This window comes from Sturnira hondurensis, unplaced genomic scaffold (assembly GCF_014824575.4).
Source record: "Sturnira hondurensis isolate 20B ecotype Veracruz unplaced genomic scaffold, ASM1482457v3 Scaffold0014435, whole genome shotgun sequence".
NCBI lineage: Eukaryota > Metazoa > Chordata > Mammalia > Chiroptera > Phyllostomidae > Sturnira > Sturnira hondurensis.
This window is the reverse complement of record NW_028087066.1, coordinates 223,251-244,807: the sequence shown is the minus strand read 5'-3', so window position 1 is coordinate 244,807 and position 21,557 is coordinate 223,251. Positions and strand designations below refer to the sequence as shown.

The window sequence follows — 21,557 nt, the reverse complement described above, 5'->3', positions numbered from 1 at the left end:
TGTTAGCTTGAAGTGTAGAGATTGTTATCCTGGATAATTGGAGTCAGCCAGATCCGATTAGTTCAGAAGTCTCGAGGGCAGAGCTGAGGCTTCCCCGGGGGAACAGATTCCACTTTGGGCTGCAGCTTCCATCCGTGCTGAGCCCCAGCCGGCCCCACTGATTGGTCAGCCCTGTGGGTCTCGAACTTGCCTAGTTCCCCACAATTGTGTAAACAAATTCCTTGCAAAAGTCACCTTTAATAGACATCTACTGAATTTGCTTCTTTGCTTCCAACACCCTTTACTAAGATGCCTCACAATTCCCCAGAGTAAGTTTTCTCCCTCACTGCAATGACCAATGACATCAGCTAGTTCATCCACAGGGGTGCCTTTGGGGGCCTTTGACTGGCGGCATTGACAGCTGCTCCTTAGGTTGTTGGGAGGAACAAACATAAACTGCACTTGGAATGAATTTTTAGGACTCTTTAAATACACCTGCCATACTTTAGTATCAGTCCTATTTTATAAGGAGGACCTTGAAGCTCAGAGAGGTGAAGGAATTTGCCCAGGTTCACACAGCCAGTAAGTGGCAGAGATGACATGTGACAAGGACAAGCCATGAGTCGTTGTTGGGGGAGGGAGGTCTCCTGTGTGGATGCAGAATGCAGTGCCCTGCAGAAACTGGGAAGGATATCTGACCCTGTCGGTGGCCTTGTCACTCTTTTTAGCCTCTGCCGTTGTGAATCAAGAGATTCCACTTGAGATGTGCTCCATTTACCGTGTAGTGCTCACTTGTCCTGCAGCAAATAACATGTTTTGATGCTTTTTCCTGGACCCAGACTTACCCACTTTGTATCTTGCAGAAACTACTCAAGATCTTGGCAAATGAATGAAACCTTTCTTGATGGTATTCAAAATTTTCACCTATTGCTTTTTTGCAATGTGTTTGCCACCAGAACACAGGTGTCAAGAAAACCACCACTGAATCAAAGCCAAAATGGGAAAGGAAAAGACCTACATCAACATTGTGGTTATTGGACACGTAGATTCCAGCAAGAGTACCACCACTGGCCGTCTGATCTACAATGTGGTGGGATCGACAAAAGAACCATTGAAAATTTTGAGAAGGAGGCAGCTGAGATGGGGAAGGGCCCCTTCAAGTGTGCCTGGGTCTTGGATAAACTGAAAGTTGAACCTGAGCATGGCATCACCATTGATGTTTCCCTGTGGAAATTTGAAACCAGCAAGTGTTATGTGACCATCCTTGATGCCCCAGGACAGAGACTTTATCAAGAACATGATTACAGGGACATCTCAGGCTGACTGTGCTGTCCTGATTGTTGCTGCTGGTGCTGGTGAGTTTGAAGCTGGTATCTCCAGGAATGGCAGACCCGTGAGCGTGCCCTTCTGGCTGACACACTGGGTGTGAAACAGCTGATTGTTGGTGTTAACAAAATGGATTCCACTGAGTCGCCCTACAGCCAGAAGAGATATGCATAAACTGTTAAAGAAGTCAGCACCGACATTAAGAAAATTGGCTACAACCCTGACACAGTAGCATTTGTGCCAATTTCTGGTCGGAATGCCGACAATGTGCTGGAGCCAAGTGCTAACCTGCCTTGGTTCAAGCAATAGAAAGTCACCTGAAAAGATGGCAGTGCCAGTGGAATCACACTGTTTGAAGCTCTGGATTGTACCCTGCCACTAACTCATCCAACTGACAAGCCCTTGTGTCTGCCTCTACAAAATTGGGGGCATTGGTACTGTCCCTGTGGGCCAAGTGGAAACAGGTGTTCTCGAACCCGGCATGGTGGTCACCTTTGCTCCTGTCAGTGTTACACCTGAAGTAAAGTCTGTTGAAATGCACCATGAAGCTTTGAGTGAAGCTCTTCCTGGGGACAGTGTGGGCTTCAACGTCAAGAACGTGTCTGTCAAAGATGGTTGTCGTGGCAATGTGGCTGGTGACAGCAAAAATGACCCACCCATGGCAGCTGCTGGCTTCATAGCTCAAGTGATTATCCTCAACCACCCAGGCCCCATCAGTGCTGGAAGTGCACCTGTGCTGGACTGTCACACAGCTCGTATTGCTTGCGAATTTGCTCAGCTGAAGGAAAAGATTGATCGTCACTCTGGGAAAAAGCTGGAAGACGGCCCAAAGTTTTTGAAATCTGGCGATGCCGCCATCGTCGATATGGTTCCTGGCAAGCCCACGTGTGCTGAGAGCTGCTCCGACCACCCTCCTCTGGGCCGCTTTGCTGTTTGTGACAGGAGACAGACAGTTGCTGGTGGTGTCATCAAAGCAGTGGACAAGAAGGCGGCTGGAGCTGGCAACGTCACCAAGTCTGCCCAGAAAGCTCAGAAGTGAATATTATCCCCAGCACCTGCCACTCAGTCTTACTCAGTGGTGAGGAACGGTTTGTCTCCATTGGCCACTCAAGGTTAGTAGTAAAGGACTGGTTAACGACTACAATGCATCGTGAAACCTTCAGAAGGAAAGGAGAATGTTTTGTGAACCATTTGTTTTTTGTGTGTGTGGCAGTTTTTAAGTTATTAGTTATTAAGTTAGGTACTTTTTGATGGAAACAACTTGACCAAAATCTGTCACAGAATTTTGAGATCCATTTAAAAAAAGTTTAGTGAGAAACCTGTGTATTCTTTTGTTTAACACGGTAACTTTTTAAATAGTATTTAGGATAAAAGACTTAAGAGTAGCCTATAACCTATTTCTAGTGTTATATTTGCTGATGATTCAGAACTGGGTAAATCTGTTAGGGTTTTTTTTCTTCCTTCGATGGGAACTTTTTCACTTTGTCCCTCGGAGAGGAATCTGTGTAGGTGGTAAAAGCTGTGGGAGGGTCCCTGGTGCAACACTAACCAGGTTAGGACACATGACTGTTTATGTGTGAGCGAGTTTATAAAGGCCAAATTCTGGTATATTAAGTCCATGAGTTTCATATAAAAATTTTGTAGTTAACATCAATATTGAGTAAATTTTGTTAATGTCAAATTCTAGTTTCCATTTTTAATGAAATGTGAATTCATGTTTACAAATGCTGAGCTAGTTTAAAGAACTTAAAGTGAGCCTCAAATAGTATTGAGCACTGTCTGGCTACAGTTAATTGTATCTAGAGTCTAGGAAGAATAAATGATACTGGAAGTTGAAAAGATAGTTTAAAAATTCAACTTCAATTAGGAAGTTAGGGTGTTAAATATGCAGGATCAGAATTGTATCCTGAGTGGGAAGTTGAAGGTCCAACCTCAGATCTCACGTCCTCGGGTGGAGTGAAAGGCCAAGCAGGTCATCGCCGGCCACGAGGAGGTGGTAGAGGAGCTCTCGGCCCTACCCTGACTCTGGGTCTCGTCTCCCCGCTCAGCCAGAGTCACGCCACAAACCTCGTTCTAGCTGCTTCTGCCTTCAGCTCCTAATTTTTACATAAAGTAAAATTATTAGTGGATTAGATTCAGGCAGAGGAATGGTGTATCATTTTGAGAAAAACTAATTTGTTACCTTTGTCTAACAGCAAAATTAAAAGCCCTTTAATAAATTAATGGTGGAAATAAGATTTAGAGCTTAAAATATTATTTTAATGAACATTTTCTTAAAAATACTGATTTATATACCATTTATTCCATAATTAAAATTGTAGATATAAATGGGGAGTGCTGAGAGTCCCATAAGAAGTTATTTAGACAGCACTCATATTAGTTCTAATTTACATTTATAACAGTCTCTAAAAATCCATACAGTTTCAAATTCTTTAGTTCTGACTTTTGACTACTTCGCACTCATACAACCCTAGTTATGATGCATGGGTGAGATTTTACCATAAATGCAAGACCTCCCCTCTCTTGCAGCGGTTAAAGATGCTTCACACCAATAGCAGAGTCTGGAATAGCAAAGTGAAAGGAGGATGGACATTGGAGTCAGAGAAGTAAGTGCTCAGTACTGCTTGTGATTTTTCTCAGTTGCATCAGCTTGGGCGAGTCACTCAAAATGTGGGAGCCTTAGGGTCCTTTCCTGTAAAGTGGGGTGGAAACTACTACATGATAGTTTATATGACGACATGAAATTATAACTATTTACAAATTATAAGGTTTAAATACAGTTCAGCGCCTGGCACACAGCAAGTGTTCCCAGGTGATAACTGCTATGTAATAACTACTATTAATGAAGGTAATGGTACTGATAGCATCAGGCCTAGGCAGCTGCCTTCACGTACGTTTTCCTTCACGCACCCGACCTCCCCGTGGCAGCCTCTGAGTGTGGGACGCGGAAGCACAAGAAGTCACGGGGAAGTAGAACTTCTTCGAAGAGGATTACATCAGTCAGATTTTTCTGTCTAACAATCTACTCCAAAATTTAGTAACGTCAAACAGTTACTTTCTCATGAGTCTGTAAGAACGTATTCAATAACTCGTGCAAGGCCCATTTGGACAATCTTCATGCTCTGGGTTGGGCTCAGGTGGGCCCCTCACTTATCTGCAGCCTCAGCTGGTTGAGCTGGGACTGCTCGGCCTCTCTCCATGTGGGTTTGTTGTCCAGCAGGCTGACTGAGGCTCATTCAGAAGGTGCTGGAAGGCTCCCTGGTACAAGAGAAAAACTGTAGGGCTTCTAGGCCTAACTTGGAACTCACAGCATTGCTTCCACTACATTCTCTCAGCCAAAGCAAGCCACAGTACTGGCTCAGGTCAAAAGGTAGGTTCACAGACTACGTTTCTTGACAGAATGAGCTGCAAAGTATTTGTGGTTATTTTTGTATTTGCCACAATGTTTTCTGATTGTTGAGCTTGGTGTGTGAGAGTTGGAGTGCCTCCATATTTTAAATTAATTGATTAATTAATTAACTTTACTGATTTTAAGGAAAACAGGAAGTAGGGGGTGGGGGGAGAGAGAGAGAAATGTGTTGTCCCATTTATTTATGCATTCATTGGTTGATTCCTGTAGGTGCCCAGACCAGGGATGGAACCCACACCCTTGGTGTAGCAGGACACTGCTCTGACTGACTGAGTGCTGCAAGGGCTTGTGTACTGGTGTTTGGTCACATGGCCTCTCACAATAATAAAGTCAATGAAACAGATGGGCCTTGCAAAGATAATGAATCTGTTTTTTATTAAATATAATTCCCCTCGATATTTTTTTTGCCATAAACATCTCCTGTATGTGTGAACTAGTGACTTTAAATGACTATCTTAAATAAACTGCTCCCTGATGGTTTTCAGGGAAAATATGCAAAATTACCTTTACGTGTATTTCTACTTTCCACCTTAGTCCAAAGGAACCTTCAGCTAAACTGAACAGGTTATTTGATGAGGACTTTATGTTGAAATTATGGCATAGAATCAACAGATGCTTGTGAGTTGAACTGAATGAAGCTCTGACTTCATCTGAATCAAGTTACTGAACTGACTGCCTGGAGACAGATGATGTTCTTTGCATCCAGTGGTGATTGGGCCTCTTCCCAGGAACTCTCCAATCCTAAGGTGCTAGTCTTGAAGCATCTGTTGTGCAGGCATCTTTACTTAGCATTAGTCAGTAAAACAAATGAAAAATAATATTATATAAGAACTTCAAAAGCAATTTCAAATAAATTACATAGAAAGTAGAGTAAAAGTAGGTGTACAGTTATTTTATGGGAAATAATACAATAATTAATAAATAACATTATGAGAATAAACTGTGTTCTGTGCTTGTACAACTGTAAACCTACTTTTATCATGCCCTGTATTTTAAAGCAAATGTCAACATATATACTTAGACCATTTTACCTAGGAATTTTAAATTGTGATTGAACCTGAACTTTAAAAATACAAATTATAACACAAGTAGAATTCTAATGTTTCAGTTACTGACAATACTAGACAAAAATAATCCACATATATATTAAGTTTGGGAATTCTGAAAAATACTTCAAACAAAAAAGTATCTTTTAAAATCGTGTTTAAAATGGAGGTTGATTATACATTAGTCTTTCTAGAGACTATTTCTAAAACTACGCCATTAAAAACTCTATAGCCACATGTGGACAGGGAGAATGTCTCACCCGAGAGATGGTGGAGCTTGTGAGGTGCAGAGTGAGCGCTGAAGGCAGAGAAGGAGGTGCAGGGGTGCACCCCCACCCACGCGGCTGCTTTCCCTGCCTGGGCTCTGTGCGAACCACGTGTTAATTTTTACCTTTGAGATGGGGGAATATGGAGCTATCCAGACTGTTAGTTCTCTTCCTCGTCTGTCCTCTTGATCTTTGGGAAAACACCTTTGCAAATACCTAAGGATAATTTTTTAAATCAGAGCAGATGGAGCTGAAGGTACTCAGGGGGAGGGAGGACAACTTTCTAGGAAGTGAAGGCAGCTTCTTGTCTGCAATTCTGTTGTTTTGAAACTTTCTGCAGCTACAAGACTGGGTGTAAGAAAAGCAATTCTGTACAACTTCAGATCCAAGGTAAGATCTAAAGGAGCTTAAATAATAGCAGAGGCCCTCAACAGAAAGGATAGTTACCTCCGTATCTGCAGAAAGGGAGAGATTTGTGACGGAAAGAAACACCACACTGAGGAATGCTGTAGGGAGGCAGAGACAGCCGTCTGCTTCACGTCGATTTCTTATTGTCTGCCTTTCAGCTTACTGTTTAATTCACTTTGTAACTTTTGAGTTAGAAATTTGAGTATTGTTTATGTCTGTGAGATATCATTAATTTTAGACTAAACACGGTTTTAAATACCACATTGATGTGTTATGTTTTTATTATCATTTTCTGCAGAAGTAAAAATTTTTTATTTTGTATTTGCCTTTGAACCAAGAGTTATTTTTCAGAAGTTCTTAAATTTTTAAGCAGCAGGGCACTTAAACAGTAAGCTGAAAGACAGAGAAGAAGAAATTAACATTTGTTAACATTTGTTACTATTTTCTACTTTCTACTGGGTATACAGAGAATGCTGTGGGTCATTTCTATTTTATCAAATTGTAATGGCATTCTTCATGACATAATATGTAGTCAGTTTTCCTAAGTATCTCATGAGCACTTGTGAAGAAGATATTTTTCTCCTACAGGTCTACATAGTTCAATATATATGTATAAACTTTACATTACCGATTATGTTTCAATTTCTTAAATCCTTACTGTTGTGTCTACTTTATTGTTTTTCATCAAAGTGTGTAACAATTGTATCTTATTACATTTGTCTTCAAGTTGCTGCTGTTCTATTTGATGCACGGATATTAACAAATGTTACGTGTTCTTTGAGATGGGAGTCCGCCATTCTCCCAGGTTGTGTGGCACCTGAATAAACCTCTTTCCTCTTGCACCAGCACCTGCCTCACAAGTTTGGCTTTTATGGCGGCAGGCAGCTGAACCTCTGTTTTGTCTGGGTACAGTCTGGCTACTCTAGTGGGTCAGTGTGGACCTCGGCAAGTCTCTGAGGGCCTGGGCTGAGGTCCCAGCTGTCTGTGGCAGGCCAACTCCAGGACTGGGACTGTGGGGACTTCCCAGCGGGTGACAAGAGCTTTTCCTTGGGGATTTTTCCTGCACTCCTTCTCAAGGGGTCAGCCAGCCACCTGAAACACTTGGCTGGTGAAAGGAAACAGGTCTGGGGAGCAGACAGACTCCAACGCTGGTAGGTCGAGCTGGCGTGCACTGTTGTGTGGGCTTCGTGCCGCTCGAGCCCAGTTACGGCCATTTGCAGTGCCGGTTGGAAGGCTCTCCCTGGCACTTGGGCTTTACCCATTTGGAGAAAGGAGGGTATTGGCAGATGGCAGGGCCATTATGTTAGACAACCCAGATGTTGCTTTCAAACCACCACTACCTTAAACCCAGCCACCCTGCTCCCAGACTCAGAGGGAAGCTCAGATCTCCAACATTGTAGCAGAAGCCAGGCTGTGCAGTTCTGCAACACATTTGGGTTTTATTGCCCATCACCAAAAAATGAACTCCCAGGGCAAGAGTTAGGTGAAAAGGGAAGGGAGTATTTATTTAAAGGTATACAGATTTAGAATGATAGCAATTTTCTGTTTTCAAGTCCCAAAGTCTCTTAAAACCAAACACCCACAAAACACACAGTCTTGTCTCCCCTTACCAAACCAGGCCAGTCAGAAGTACCGTCTTTCAGGAAAAGTATAGAAGTCCGCAGCCTCACTAGGCAGGTTCCTGTTCAGCATTCTGGCTTCTCCCAGTCGTCAGTGCTTGGCTAGGCTCCCACAGTTCCATCAGCCGTGTCTCCATGTTCTCCAGCTCTTAGTGTGGAACCGTGCATCTAAGCGAGAATCACTACGCACGCCCAGTTCAAATACTCACACTGAGTTTTGTATGTCTTGTAGGATTTCTTGCATCTTGCAGGGGTACCTTGCTCCTGCCATGTCTTGTATGCTATTGTACAGGTGTTGGTCAAGAAGGCAATATTACCAGAATATCAAACCCATACCAGCGAACCCTCCCCACCCCACACCCTATCAGCAATATCAATAGCAATTGAACAGAGATTAATAAAAGTGGAGTGAGATTAAAATATTATAAGATAGAAATAAGGGAACATGAGATGACTAAAAGAAGGAAAATTGATTTTGAGTGGGAAGAAAGAGGATAAATAATAAGAGTGGGGAATAGAAACCAGGTGAAGAAAGGAAGAGAATAAAATTTAAAATGTAAGTAAAACAGGGGAGGGTGATGACAAAAATGGAGTAAGAATAAGAGGTTCTTACTCCATTCTTATGGAGTAAGAGAATGCTGTGAGGTTTGAAATAAAAATTAAAATGGTATTGAACCAACAGGAACAAAATTGCAGAAAATCCACAGCAGGGTTGTTAGCAACAATAGCTGAGCAAAGATTAATAAAGGTGGAAAGGGAATAATAATGTTATACACAAGAGAAAAGATGTCTACAATAAAAGATGTCTACAATAAAAGAAAATGATTTTGAGAGGATAGTGGAAGACAACTAATAAGAGCAAGAAATAGAATTCAGGCTAAGAAGTGGGAAGAAATAATGAAATTCTTAACTCAACTGATCAAGGGCAGGGGAAGGTAAATGGAGCAAGACAGGGGAGAATGTCCTATGGGATTTGAAGTACCGATAGTGGAAAAATAGGATAAGAAAAGCAATAACCATGATATCCTCACCCAACTAGTCAAAATTTATAAAGGTGGAAAGGAAATAAGACTATTATATAGGTGGGGGGAGGGGGAAAGAATATCAGCTGATTTAAGAAAGGAAGAATGCTTTTGCAAGAATAGATGGAGGAGAAGTAGTAAGAGTAAGGGGTAGGAACCTGGTGTAGCTTGCGAGAAGGTAAAGTTACAACAACGAGTAAGGTCAGGAAGAAGGCAAAATGGAGTAAAACCAGGGAAGGGTGCTATGTGGGATTTGCAATAACAATAATATGAAAAAATATATGTAATCTAAATAAAAAGAATAAAAAATAAAGGACCAAGTGTGGTGAGTTAGTTGGAACACAACTGAAGCAAAAGAAGAAACATTAAAAGGCTAGATGAAAGGAGAAAAAGAAGAAAGAATCACATGCAAGTTCTGAGGGAAGAGCAAGGTGAAGTTCATCTCAGCTGTAGGTGTTCACCTTCTGACTTCTTTCTGGATCCGTCTCTGATTTTTTATCAGCTCAATGTCCGGCATGGGCAGTCCAACTTCTGGCAACACCACATGTATCACCTTCACCTGCCTCTAGAGGGAGCTCCTTTGGTGATCAAGAGGGTGGGGCCTTGAGGCCTCACCTGGGAGGCACTGTTCAGGGTTCTGGTAAAGTTGTGGGCATGTCCCCCCTGCCCCTACACCTCCCGTCTTGGTCTGACCCAGCTTAATTACAATAATATATAGTTTCTGATTAAATAGCTGTCCCTTTCTTTGGGGTTACAGGTTGGGGGGGCGGGGGGAGGGCGCGATCTGTGTAAGAGTGTCAGCTCTCTCCTGCTTGGTGTAGTCTGCAGCTGTGTGTGCAAGCTGAGGCTGGGCAGAGCCTGAATCCCCCTTTTTGCACCCTTAACTTCCTGTTTTGCTGGCCTCAGTGGAATAGGGCCCTAGGACCCAGTTTGTCTGTCTGTGAGGAATTCAAAATGGGCCCTTTTAGGCTCATCTTGCTGTCTTTCTCTTGCGGAAATGCGCTCTGCATGGTCGTTAAGCCTTCCCAGCCAGTTTTGCTGATCTTCCCTGCTCGGGCAGGAGGCGGTGGCTGGGGGCAGTCTTCCCTTCCCTGAGGTTCTGCGAAGGAAGGGGGCTCAGTCTGGCTTTAAACAATCTCAGGTGCACAGCTCCCAGCACCCTGCCCTCACAGCATACAGGACCCGCACTCCACACTCTGCAGAGCTGTGCTGGGGCGGAGAAATCACCTCCCTTTGCACTTTTTTGATTGATCTGTCTGGCTTCAGATCAATCAAATCAGATCAATTGATCTGTCTGGCTTCAGATCAATCAAATCAGATCAATTGATCTGTCTGGCTTCACAGAGTGGGAACAAATCCTGCCTAAATTTTTTTGTCTTGTAGGTAGGGCAGTTGCGTGTCGGGTCCCTGTCCAGCATGCCTCAGCTCCCCTTTTTAAAAAGGTCTTTTGGGGCACACGGACTGCAACACTAAGTCACTGTCTGGTTTTCTGTACTCACCACCTCTCCAAAAAGTCAAAAGTCTATCACAGTCATGGCTAGTCACAGCCTTCGCTTGTATCTCTGTCTCACTCTCTGGCACTCTCTTGGTCCACATTTGCCACTCCAATTATGGGTGTGCCGCTAGTTGCGTGTATGTGTAGCCTGGTTCTCCCTGACAACTTTGTGTGTCCAAGTCGCTCCCAGCCTGGTCTGGGGATTCCCTGCCCTGGGAGGGGAGGGAGCTGCTAAGCTGCTATCTCTGACCAGGCTGTCTGGGGATGCAGGCGCTGCTGCTGTGGCTGCTGGTGCTGTGGCTGCTGGGCCAGAAGGTTTAAAATAAAAGGAGGACAGAGACTGGCTCTCTGGCTCTTGTCGATGCCTGGATGGTCACACTGCAGCTGCCTGTGGATGGTACGTGGATGTTAGAAGGAACTCTGGATGCAGACTAGGACCATGCTGGCCTGGCGGAGGGTGGCAGAGTTGTCTTTGATGTTCTAGAGGGGATGCACTCTGAGACAGAAATGTATTCTTCCAAAATTGTGTAGGTTTTATATCTTATGTTTTAGTTGGTAAACTAGTCCTATAGAAATAAGTTAATTAAAAACTAAAAGGGAGAATTATAGGGGAATTCAGGAGGTGAAGATTTTAGCTTTAATTGATAAGTTTAAGTGATTAAAGCTGTCATTAAGGGTTAAAGAGTTTAGCCTTAATTGATAGGCTAATGCAACTGGAAAGCTGTTACTCCAAAACTGTGAAGCTTTTGAATAAAATCTCCTTTTCTTTATCACCAAACCTTTGCCCCTGGAATTTTGCATAGAGCAGGGGTGTCTGGGCCACACATTAAATACAGTGTGACATGTAACCACAAAAAAATCTCATGATGTTTTCAGTACATTTACAATTTTGTGTTGGGCAGCATTCACAGCCGTCCGGAGCTGCATGCGGCCCACAGGTGGTGGCAGGCAGCAGGACCCCACTTGCTGTTTGGTAACACAGTCACCACAGACGAAGTAATAGAAGCCCAAGCCCTTGCCACAGGAACCTCAGCACAAAAGGCTGAACGATTAGTCCTCACCAGAGACTTGAGTTACCCCAGGGAAAGAATGTTGACATCCACACTGACTCTAAATATGCCTTCATGGTAGTAGTTCTTGCCCATGGGGCAATATGGAAAGAAAGAGGGCTTTTAACCTGGGGGAATGAATAGGGACCTCAAACACAGAAAAGAGATTTTACAATTGCCAGAGGCAGTGAATCAGCCAAAGCAGATTGCCACAGTGCACTGCGCAGGACACCAGAAGAACTCTTCCCAGACAAGTCAGGGAAACCAAATTGCTGGTAAAGTAGTAGTGTTACTGGAGAAACTTTGGTTCTTCTCGCTGACACAGTAAAGAATTACAGGTCAGTGAGCCTATCAGTGTGCAAGCAAAGTTATCAGTGAATGGGAGAGCAAAAGCAAAGGTGGCCAAAGGCCCACGTGCCAGAGGTCAGGTGGCCAAAAGAGGGTCAAGTCCTTTGTTCTGAAAACTTACATAGTTGTTGGGGTGAGGGAGTTACATTTTTTTTAGATTTTATTTATTTACTTTTAGAGAGAGGGGAAGGGAAGGAGAAAGAAAGGGAAAGAAACATCAATGTGTGGAAGATACATCTATCGGCTGCCTCTCTCATGCCCCCAACTGGAGACTAACCCACAACCTAGGTATGTACCCTGAATGGGAATTGAGACAGCGACCTTTCAGTTTGCAAACTGGTGCTCAGTCCACTGAGCCACACCAGCCAGGGTGGGGAGTTACATTTTGATTGGCGGGTAAAGGTGGTGCCAGTTTTCCGTGGGGACATGACTGCATAAGTGTAGGTATGGGTGGGGGTCTGTTAGCCCAAATCCTTATCTTGCTCCAGACTTCATTTGCTCATCCTTTACGTGATGGGAGGCAGGCAGTTAACCAAAGTTGATTTATGGGCTTTTATTTTTGGTCACTGTAGTCCCCTCCTTTTCTCCCTTCTAGGCCCTGGGATGAATACACAGTCTCCAGGTTTTCCTTTTCCCAGCTAGTGGAGATGATACACACAGGCTTTCAAAGGCTCCCGACTCTTACACTATCATAGTTTCACTTGTTGTCTAGAATGCCTGGCAGCCTTACTGAACCAGGCTCAGGGCTGCTGGTCAGTGTGTGGCCTCCTGTGTTGAGTTCTTTGTTAGATTGCAGTGGTGAGGGCCCTGCCTTTATTGCCCCTCTGGCTGCTCATTCCACTGTAACAGTAAGACAAGCTGCCTGAGAGCCTCTTGGGGCTTCTTGGGGCTTTAATTCCCAACCTGGACTCGTCAGAACTTAAACTCCATTATGAAGAATGAGAGCAGGAACAGGCCTGTGAATGGGGACTCACTGACGCTGACCCTGATTCTATGTGGAAGATCAACCTGCGTGGTATGACCTTACTCCCTGAAGCGCTAGGATATCCCATCCTCAAAACCTACATGAAGGGACCGTTATGGAAGGGATGCTTTAATGGACCTCATTAGGGCCACATTTGAAGGGCTCCATTTACAAAGGACCATTCAGAAGATTACTTAAGCATGTTGGACATGTGACAAAAACAATCCTAAGACGGAACGTAACCCAACAGGAAAGGGAGTAGTTCAGAGAAGTAGTTCATAGGTTTGGACCTCCTTACAGAATCAAAGTGACAGTGGACCATCATTCACTTCAGAAACCTCCCAGAAGACAGGACAAGAACTACAGATTCGATGAAATCTGTGGGGAAGACTGAGAAAATGAACCACAAAATAAAGAAGACTGTGGTGGAAAATGCCAGGAAACACATTAGAAATGGAACCAGGCACTCCCTATTGCCTTGCTTTGGATTAGGGTGACCCACTGAGGTGGGCTTAAATTATGCCAGTGATGATGTTACTTTTTATTTTATCCTGCATTTCCCAGACAGTGGCTTCCTTGGAAAATTTTTTCTGCTGTTGGGTGTGCCACCCAAAGCCCTAATTGGGGTTATATCATAAGGATATTTTAGTCCCTCCAGTTTCTGCTTTCATTACAATTCTCCCTACACTAGTGAGAGACACGCCCTGCACTGAACGCTTGATTGTTTGTGTGCACAATAGCTCTCACTTTGGAGGCCCACCTGCAACACCACCTCTGGAAACATGAAGCTGTCTACCGGCTTCACTTGTTCAGCAGTGCTATCCCCTAGACACTGGGCGTGGTGCCCTCCAAAGTGAGCAATCCTCCTCCCTTGCATAAGTGCTTCCCTTCATTCCTGTCCCCATTCTATTAGAGAGTGAGAATCTCTGAGCCTGGGGATAGGTAAGACTACAGTATTTGACAGCAGGAAGTAACTACAGAAGAATGAAACCTTCATCCATTTACCTTAATAAGACTGCAAGGGTCCAGAGTTTTGAACGGGGGTATTGTTACTGTGCCCAGCTGGGAGTTTCTCCCATTGCCCAGGATGGCAACAGGGGGAGGTTCTTACAATGAGCACACCAAAAGCTGGAAATGTGAATGAAGAGGGCCTGAGCACCAGAAGCTAGCAGATTATTGGGTAGGGAAAAACCCTCCCCTCCCTGTCTCTATGGGAAGCCCAGGCTTGCGCAGGAAGAGGAGATGGTTTCTGAGGCAGGAGTCCACCGTTCCCTCAGGTTGTGTGGCACCCGAACAAAACCCATTTTTTTTGTGTGTGTGCCAGCATCTGTCTCACAAGTTCGGCTTTTGTGGAGGCAGGCGGCTGAAGCATCATTTTGTTCGGTTACATTAGCGTCTTTCAAATCACGATGCAATATTAACGATAGTCACTATGCTGTACATTGTATCCCCATGGCTGACTTATTTTATAACCGGAAGTTTGTGTCTTTTGAACCTCTTCCACTCCTATGCCCGCCTCTGGCAAATACCAGTCTGTTTTGTGAATTTATAAAATTTATTAATTGTTTTTGTTCTTCTATTTTTTAATTTTTATGTATAAATAAAATCATACAGTGTTTGTCTTTCTGTCTGACTTATTTCACTTAGTATATTAACTTTGAGGTCTTATCCATGTTGTCACAAATGACAAGATTTCATTCTTTTTTATCATATGTATATGTATATCTATCTATATATATATCACATTTTTAATCTATTCATTTATTGATGGACATTTAGGTTGTTTCCATGTCTTAGCTGTTGTTAATCATGCTTCAGTGAACATGGGGTGCATATATCTTTTGAGTTAGTGTTTTCACTTTCTTTGGATAAACACCCACAACTAGACTTGCAAATTGATAGCTGGCCAAGGGCTGTCTCTGTTTGCTGCAGTCCTGTGGGACCCAGACAGGCAAGATCTTCTGGCTTCCAGAGCCAGGTGATCAAATACCACTGTGTGGAACCCACAACAACCGAGAACCAGACACATGGGAAACCTTCCTTGCAGAGGGAGGGCACAAAGATAACTCCCGCCCTCCAAGGTTTCTGGAAAGGATTACAGCGATCCCTCAGCTGTGTGTTTAATTAGAAATCTGCTTTTCTGGCCACAGCTATGAACATAAGCTAACAGGCCTCTTTCACAGAAAGACTAGCATTTTAGTATGTTGCTTTGTATGGGTGTGGAATGAGGTTCAGAATGGGGTGTAGGCTGAAAGCCCCAAACCCCCACAACAAACCTAGTCGGGGGCTGGGAAAAGCAGCAGCACAGCCATGAGAGTCTGGCATATCAGTAACTCCAGCCTAGCCTCGTAGACACACTGAATAGCCTTTGTATGGGAGCTGGGGTGACTTTGACCCATCGTGTAACGGAGAGGCGGCTCCTCTGGTTACAGGGCTGAGGGAGAGCTTGGAGATGGTTCTCTCCGCACCACTGGTCCACTCCTGCTGGGACTAACTATGCAGCCAAGAAAGTCGGGAAAATAGGTGAGTGCTACCAGGTGTAGCTGATTATGGGAGGAGTCAGGTTATGGAGGAGGTTCCAGGCTGGGATTTAAACAAAAAGGCAGGCTGCAATGTGAAGGGGACAAGTGGGACCTTGCGGGATCCTGCGGGTCAATAGGGGGTAAAAGGAGTCTCACTGGCCATGAGGAGGTGCCACGTGGTTTTGGATTAAGAACTGGAAATCATGGCAAGACAGCTGATAGTGCTTGGAACCACCAGAGGCCTACCTAGCCACACAAGAATTACTGTGAAGGAACTTCTCACCAGGAGAAGTGAGCTGTGGACTTCTGTGTGTTTCCCCCCCCCCCTTCTTCTGGAAGGCAGTACTTCTGACCAGCAGCCCTGATGTTACAGAACAGAGGTCCAAGGGGGGCAATATTTGGCCCACCCAGGGATGCCAAAAAAATTGTTACAGCACAGACACACCAGGGCCAGGACTCCAGAGGATGGTATACTAATACCGTCCAGACAACCTACTAGGCCCGATCGCCTCGTCAGTTGGAAAGACATCTCTCAATGCTAGAGATTTGTGAAAAGGAAAGGAAATGTTTATTTAATGCTATATAGGCCTAACGTAGTAACCTAACGTCTTCATTAAAATATCAGAGTCCTTTAGGATATTCACCTACGCACACAACACTCTCGTCTCCCCCTGCCCTAATTCGGGGTACCAGTAACTCAGGAAAAGAGCACATATCTGTTTTTCCAGGCTGCTGACACCATCGGGTGTGTCACCATCCAGGCAGGATCTCCAATTAATCCAAAGTCATGTTGTAACAGGGCGCAGCCAAGAGGGGGGTCCCAGAAAAGGATTTGGAATGGAGTCCAGAGCTCAGGGTGTCCAGGAAATATTAAGATGTCCTCACCCCCCGCCCCTCCATGGGCCAGTTGGGGAAGGGACAAATGGAGCAGGGCCTTTGAGAGCTGTTTTCCATAGCAACAGTTTTGCAGCTAACCTCTGGCATGGTCATTTTACATATCTGTAACCTTTAACTGGTTTCATAGATATGCTGAATAGCTGTGGCCAAGCTTTGAGCCAGGGAGAAGGGAGTGGCTTCTACCCAGGATGTAACTGGGGGCTGGTCCACTGAGTTACAGTGCCTGCGTGAGAGCTTGGAGTTGATTGGCTCCACGCCATGAGGCCACACCTGCCCAGACTCAGGATGGCAGCCCAGTAAACTTGTAATAATACAGAGATACTGGCAGGTGTAACTGATTGTGGGAGGAGTCAGAAATAGGGGTACAGAGGAAGATTGGTGCAGGGATTTAGACCCCCAACATGGCAGCCATTGGGGAGAGAGCCATGCAGTTTTGGGCAGAGTGAGGACTCCCTCTTGGCGAGGTGAAAGAGAGGAGAGAGCCACGAGGTTTTGGCAGAGTGCAGACCCCCTCTATCTCAGGTGAAAGGGAAAACCATGCAGTTTTGCCAGAATGGAGACCTCTGCAGCCAGGTGAAGAAGAAAGCCACATGCTTTTGGTGGAGTGCAGACCCCTGCAGCTTTGGTAGAAGAGGCCCACTCGGCTTTTGGGGCCACGTGGCCTGGGAAGCAGGAGAGACTTTGCCTGGAAAAATGGGCACAAAGAACTCTTGCCAGTGGACCATGAGAAGGTGCTGCATGACTTTGGCTTAATTGGAGATCCTGCCTGGATGGCGACACAGCTGATGGTACCAGTGGCCTGGAGAAATGGACATGTGTTTTTTCCCTGAGATACAGTACCCCAAATCAGGGCAAGGGGGAAAGAAACGCTGTGGGCGTCTGTGATTATCCTAAAGTATTTTGATATTTTTATGGGGACATCAGGTCACTACTTTAAGTCTGTACAGCTTTAAATAAACCTTTCCTTTCCTTTCCACAAATCTCTGGCATTGAGAGATGTCTTTCCTCTGGCGGTGGACAGACGAGCCCAGCAGGTATTAGTATACCATCCTTGGGAGGGGCCCCTGTTTTTCTGTAGCAGTTTTTGGCTTCCCTGGGTGGGCCAAATATTGCCCCCCACTTGGACCTCTGTTCGGTAACAATGTGGCACATTCTCACGGTCCACTGGCAAGAGTTCTTTGTACCCATTTTTCCAGGCAAAGTCTCTCCTGCTTCCCAGGCCACATGGCCAAAGGGAGCACCCCAAAGCCGCGTGGGCCTCTTCTACCAAAGCTGCAGGGGTCTGCACTCTGCTAAAACGACATGGCTCTCCCTTCAGTGGCTGCAGTGTCTGGGTTTAAATCCCTGTGACAACCTTCCTCTGTACCCCTATTTCTGACTCCTCCCATGATCAGTTACACCTGCCAGTATTTCTATATTATTCCAAGCTTTCTGGGCTGCCATCGTGAGTCTGGGCAGGTGTGGCCCCATGGCATGGAGCCAATCTTCAACCTGCCATTCAGGTGCCATAACTCAGGGAACCTGCCCCCCAGGTAGATTTTGGGGGATAGTGCCTTCCATCCCCCTGGCTCCAAGCCTGGCCACAGCTATTTAACATATCTAAGCGACCCACCAAAGGCTATAGATATGTTAAATGACCATGCCACACATTAGCTACAAGGCTGTGGCTGTACAAAACAGACCTGCATGTTCCTGGTCTGTGTCCCTTCCCCCAACTCACACCTGTGGGGGAAGGGGTGAGGACATCTTATATGTCTCTCCTATATTCCTAGACACCTTGAGTTCTGGACACCATTTCAAATCCCTTTGGGGGCCCCCTCTTGGCTATACCCTGTATCATTGAGACTGGCCTGACTGGGCAAAGGGGCGAGGGCAGAACTGTGTGTTTGTGGGTGTATCTTCATTTCTAAAGGGAGTGAGGTTCAATGGTAGAATTATGCCATTATTCCACTTTTTAAAAAGATTTTATTTATTTATTTTTAGAGAGAGGGGATGGGAGAGAGAAAGAGGGAAACATCAATGTGTTGTTATCTCTCAAGCACCACTTACTGGGGTCTTCGCCTGCAACCAGACATGTGCCCTGACTGGGAATCGAACTGGTGACCCTTTGGTTTGCAGGCTAGTGCTCAACCCACTGAGCCACAGCAGCCAGCCAGAGCTAAACCTTTATAAATTTTAATTAAATAATTTTTTCTTTCTTTCTTTCTTTCTTCTTCTTCTTCTTCTATTTTTTTTTTTTTTTTTTTTTTTTTTTTTTACCGAACTCTGGCACTGAGAGCCACAGCTCTAACTGGTGGCAGACGAAAAGGACCATAGGGTAAAAAGACAAAAAGACCACAGGTGGGGACAGGTTTCTGTAACAGCTTCTCTGATGTGCTGGGGATGTAGTCAGCTAGGACCTCCCCCTCTATCTCTCCAGTTCTACAGAACCAAGTGCAAGCACTGTGGGCACCAGAGCCAGGTAATCAAGAGGTGTTCCTTTGGTGGCTGATGCAAAAATCAGGGCTCCAGATGAGGGCACAGGCTCCCCTCTGGAAATACTGGTGCCTGGGAGCAAGGCAGGGGGCAAGCACAAAGGTGGTGCACACTAGCCTCTGCCTGAGAGCAGCTCACTATGCTTCTGCATGTGTGCCACACCAGATGCAAGCCCCTCGGGCTGAGGTTCCAAGACAAACCATCTTTCAGAAAGACTGGGAGTGTGTCTTAAGTTCCTGTCTCTATGCTGTGCCCTGTGGGTGGTAGCCAGTCAACTCTGTCACAGTCACATGGGACTTACAAATGCAAGCCCTACAAGAGCCAGGTGATGATGGGGTGTTCCCTAGGCAGCACCCACAAAAACCAAGGCACCAGATGTAACCACCAGGTGCCAGATACGTACACAAGCTCCCCTCCAGGAGATGCTGGCTATTTGAAATGAGGCGGAGAGAGCTCAAAGATAGTGCCCAGCCTCTGAGGTGTCTGGACAGGGTTCCAGTGGCCTTTAGATGTGTGTTTAATTAGGAGCTTTCCCTTAGGCTGAAGCTATGAAAATAAGCTACTTGTGCCCTGGGGGTGGTAGGTGGGTAAAAACTCTTTCCCTGTTTGTTACAGTTTTATAGGAACTATGAACATTAGCCCTGCTACTAGAGCCAGGTGATCAACAGATGTTCCCTGGGCAGCAGCTGCAAAATACAGAGGTGCCTGAGAAATTTGTAACCCAGCCCATCATTCTTTTAACATTGTTTCTGTAAATAATGACTTGTAAATTCACACATAGCTGTGGATAAACTACCTGTTTGCTTAAAGGCCTCTAGGAGCTAACCTCAAGGAAACAGACTCCAGCCCTCAGGCGTTTCAGCTCCAGATTTGCTCATCTTGACTGATAAAAGCCAGACTTTTGCTCTGGCCGGGGGCTCAGTTGGTTGACCTGCCTGTACACCAAAAGGTTGCAGGTTTGATCCGTGGCCAGGGCTCATGATTGATGTTTCTCTCTCACATTGATGTTTCTTTCTTCCTTTCTCTCTCTCTCCTTCCTCTCTCCCAAATCAATGAAAATATCCCCAGGTGAGGGTTTATAAAAGAAGAACCCAGACCATTGACAGGCTCGGAGATCGTTAGGGGAGCAGCCTGTGCCGACTCACCCATAGCACCCACAGCCCCTCCGGTTTCTTTGTTCTGCCTCCCCCTTCCTCACTCATAAGAACCCTGGGAACTAGGTGAGCAAAACCTACACACTGGACAAACAAGGAGAAAACATGGAAATAAGTAGGAGAGGCTGAGACACACTCTCACAGGAAGCCTGAGCCCTGGTGCAGTTCTGCGTGGACACTGGTGACCAGGAGCCAGGCAGAGGGAGGGTGTGAGGATGTCTCCATTTTTGGAGGGTATTTCAGCAGACCCTTAACTTCGTGCTGAATTAGATGCCTGTCCCTCAGGCCAATGCTTTCACATTAGCAAATAAGCCTCTTTCACAGAGAAGTCTGGGTGCTTTTCAGTTGAATGTCATTGGGCTGGGTCCTGGGTGGGTGAGTCCCCACAAGCTCTTTATGAACCGTTTCCCACTTTGCTACAATCTGTGGGGTCTTGTGGAGAGAGACCCTGTGTGGCATTCAAAGCTAGGTGTTTGGGGGCTTGCCCTCAGGTGCAGGTCTTAAAAGCTGGGGTGTTAGAGGTGAGCTCACTCTCTCCCCTCCTCAGGGAGGGGCTCCAGGTGGGAGGCTCCCCCTCCCCCCTCCCCCTCCCCCTCCCCCACCCAGTGTGGGTCATCGAGGGGGGGCGGGGCTTCTCCCAAGACTGCGTCTCAGCCTCTCCTGCCTACTTCAGTGTGCTCTCTCCCTGCTGTCCCAATTTCCTTCAGAGAAATTGTTGCGTATGCAGCTATTCGATGTACCTGTGGCAGGAGGTGAATTCGGGATCCTCCGATGTTGACACATTGTACTGGAACCTAACACTGTCTTGTGTCTTTGCTGTGGTGCTGGTTATGTTTGTATCTGCTGTATGTGTTTGCCAAAACTCACGAAATTATAAATGAAGAAGGGTGAATTTTACCGTACATGTAGTGGACCTTAATTAAAAATGGGAAAAAGTGTTTGTAATGAAGACATCCAAAACCATAATGTAATTTAAAATAATATAAAAATATGGCAGACCTCTAAATCAAAACCCAGAAAAGAGTTATAAGAATTTCAATAAGATCTAAATGTACCAGGGTGCAGCTGATAGGGGGCCCCAAATAGGGATTTGGAATGGGGTCCAGAACTCGAGGTGTCCAGGAAATATTAGAAGGATATACAGGATGTCCTCACCCTGCCCTTGACAGGTATGAGTTGGGGGAAGGGACACATGGAGCAGGGCCATTGAAAACTGTTTTGCATAGCAACAGCTTTGCAGCTAACCTCTGGCATGGCCATTTAACATATCTATAACTTTTAACTAGTTTCATACATATGTTAAATACCTGTGGCCATACTTTGAGCCAGGGAAGAAGTAAGTGACACCCACCCAAGATATAACTGGGAGGCAACTACCCTGGACACAGCGCCTGTGTGAGAGCTTGGAGATGATTGGCTCCACACCATGGGCTCCACATCTGGGGTCACGCCTGCCCAGACTCACGATGGCAGCCCAGTAAAGCTGGAAGGATACGGGAATGCTGGCAGGTGTAACCGATTGTAGGAGGGGTCGGAAATGGGGCTGCAGAAGAAGACTGGTGTGGGGATTTAAACCCA

At 45.5% G+C, this 21,557-nt stretch overlaps 1 pseudogene; it reads left to right on the top strand.

The window, feature by feature from the left end:
- The first annotated feature begins 901 nt into the window (after positions 1–901).
- Positions 902–2,344, top strand: LOC118999035 (elongation factor 1-alpha 1-like; annotated as a pseudogene).
- The last annotated feature ends 19,213 nt before the right edge of the window (positions 2,345–21,557 follow it).